Source organism: Microtus ochrogaster, chromosome X (assembly GCF_000317375.1).
Source record: "Microtus ochrogaster isolate Prairie Vole_2 chromosome X, MicOch1.0, whole genome shotgun sequence".
In the NCBI taxonomy this organism is placed as follows: domain Eukaryota; kingdom Metazoa; phylum Chordata; class Mammalia; order Rodentia; family Cricetidae; genus Microtus; species Microtus ochrogaster.
Window position 1 is genome coordinate 4,068,093 of NC_022026.1, and position 3,213 is coordinate 4,071,305.

Genomic DNA, 3,213 nt, shown 5'->3' on the forward strand with positions numbered 1-3,213 from the left:
GAGCATGTGACCAAACCGTACTCTCTGAATGTGGCTGACAATGAGGGCTGACTGAGAAGCCAAGTACAATGACACTGGATTTTGATTCTACTGCATGTACTGGCTTTGTGGGAGCCTAGTATGTTTGGATGCTCACCTTCCTAGACTTGGATGGAGGGGGAGGGCCTTGGACTTTCCACAGGACAGGGAACCCTGACTGCTCTTAGGACTGGAGAGGGAGGGGGAGCAGGAGTGGGGGGAGAGTGAAGGAAATGGGAAGATAGGAGGTGGACATTTTTAATAATAAAATAAGTTAATTTTTCTTTAAAAAAACAATTGATGAAGTCCTATTCTAGGAATCGATACCAGATCTTCGGACAAGATGAAAGCTACTCAATACGTAGGAATCTTCCATGTTAGCTTCAGGTTTAATTTTCCGGGTCATGTTTTCAAAGTATTAGGGGGTTTCAGCAGTATATTGTTACTGTCTCACTCTAGTGAGCAAACAAAAACTACAGTAATAACCAATATTTGTAACAAACCTCTAAGAATTCCATAGACAACAATCATAATCAGATATCCTGTAGCTCTCATTGATATTTTCTTGTTAAAATTCTATATTGTTTGTGCTTTAATAAATAAAGCTTGCCTGAAGATCAAAGTGCAAATCATCCATACAAGTCTATTATACAGGCCAGGCAGTGGTAGCAGAAACCTTTAAACATAGAAGCCACACTGGCTAGTCATAGAGGTTGGGCAGTGGTGGTGTAGTCCTTTAATCCCAGAACTAGAGAGCAAAGTAAGCTGGGAGAAGACAAGGCTTACTTGCTCTGTCTGAAGATTTGTGGAGTGAGGATTGCCCATATTGGTTTGAGATAGAGGTAAGGGTCAGTGGCTGGCTGCTTTGATTTTCTGATCTTTGGCTTGAACCCCTATATCTGTCTCTGGGCTTTTAATTATTCATGTTACAGTCATTATTATTCATTTATTTTACATCCTGACCATGATTTCTTCTCCCCATCATCTCCAAATACCACCCCAATCTCTCCTCTGTCCCCCTCATCCACTTCTCCATTTCTATTCAGAAAAAGGCAAGTCTTCCATGCATATTTACAACACATGGGAGATCAAGTTTTAGGAAAACTGGACAAGGCAAACCATTATGAGTATAGGATCCCAAAAGCCAGCAAAAGAATCACACACACACATCCTGCTTCCACTGTTAGAAGTACCACAAGAAGACCAAGCTACACAACTGTGACATATTTCCATAGTGCCTAGTCAGTCCCATTCAGAATCCCTGGTTCTCAGTTCAGTCCCTATAAATCCAGGTGTGTTCTCTTGTGATATCCTTGATCCCTCTGCCTCCTACAATCCTTCTTCCCTCTCTTCAACAGGATTTTCTGAGTTTGCCTAATGTTTGACTGTTGGTCTCTGCATCAGTTTCCACCACTTGCTGGTTGAACCCTCTGTGATGACTCTCAGGCTAGACAACAAACTCTGAGTATAGCCGAAAATCATTAAGGTTCACTACACTGCTATTTTTCCTCCAGAATATTTGGTTATATCCTATGTCTGCGGACCATCCAGTGATGTGGGAAGGTCATTTGTCTAACGGTTGATTTCATTGGTTAGCAAAGAAACTGCCTTGGCCCTTTTGATAGGACAGAAAATTAGGTAGGTGGAGTAAACAGACCAGAATGCTGGGAATAAGGGAAGTTAGGCAATCGCCATGCCTCTCCTCTCTGGGGCAGACGCGATGAAGCTCCAGCCCAAGATGGACGTACACTAGAATCTTCATGGTAAGCCACCACCTCATGGTGCTACACACATTAATAGATATGGGTTAATCGAGATATGAGAGTTAGCCAAGAAGAGGCTAGAGCTAATGGGCCAAGTATTGTTTAAAATAATACAATTTGTGTGTTGTTATTTCGGGACATAAGCTAGCCAGGTGGCTGGGAGCTAGGTGGCAGGAAAGCGGCCAGTGCTCCTTACTACAATCCAGCCTCTGGGTCCTGGTACTACAGTCAGTGTCAGAGGTGGGCTCACTCTTGGGGCATGGGTCTCAAGCTGTATCAGTTAATAATGATTCTTTTAACAATGAGAAGTCACTTGATATTGTCAATATTACACCATTAGCAAAAGCACTCTGTTATTGTCTTGATTTTCCAAAATAACAGTAAATCTCACTAACATAATTGCCAAAAACTGAACACTTTGTAACCTACATGATTATATATCATACCTACGATTTTGATATTTGCGCATCATAAGAAAAATCAAATATACATTTTATTTTCTGACTACAGCAGTAGATAATTTAGCCTTGAGAACTTTGTTAGATTTTCCCTTTTCAAGTATATGTGTGTCACCAGTCTCATCATATAGCCCATTTATACTTTTGTACCCGATTTGAGATAGATTTTTAAAGGGGTTGGAAGTCAATGCAACTATGGAACAGGAATGCATACTATGAAAGTAAGATAAGTGCATATGGCAGAATATAAGTTATCAAGATTAATGCAGGTAAAACTGGATATGAGCATTTAATGGTATTTATCGGTAGATATACAGAATATGGTTGGGAGAGGCATGGGGAAGATTTGAGCAATAGAAACTAAGGTACAGTTAGAAATAAGTAACCCTGCATACTTTTATTTAACTTGCATTTCTGGAAGTAAATGTTAGACTGTGAAAGTAATATAAAAATCAGAGTGTAACACTGTGATCCATAAGTATGTGATGTCCTAAGGAAACATCAAAACCTCTAGTCAATAAAGCATTAGTTGCATAGCACCAACAAATTTACAGAGTTTGGAAAAACAGATTCCTACATAATTATATAATGATGTGGTATTTCCCTCTGTATGCTGTGATTACCACTGATAAATAAAGGAACTGCTTTGGGCCTATAGCAGAGCTATAGGTGAACAAAGCTAGGTGGGGATAACTAAACAGAAAGCTGGAAGAAAGGAGGTGGAGTCAGAGAGAAGCCATGTAGCCGTGCCAGAGATGGACACCAGAACTTTAGCGGGTAAGCCACAACCATGTGGCAATAAACAGATTAATAGGAATGGGTTAAATGTGTAAGAGTTAACCAATAAGAAGTTAGAGCTAATTGGCCAAGCAGTGATTTAAATAATATGGTCTCTGTGTGATTATTTCAAGTCTAAGCAGCCTGGAGCAAACAAGCAGCCTTTTCCTCCAACAATATAAAATAAAAAAAAAAAA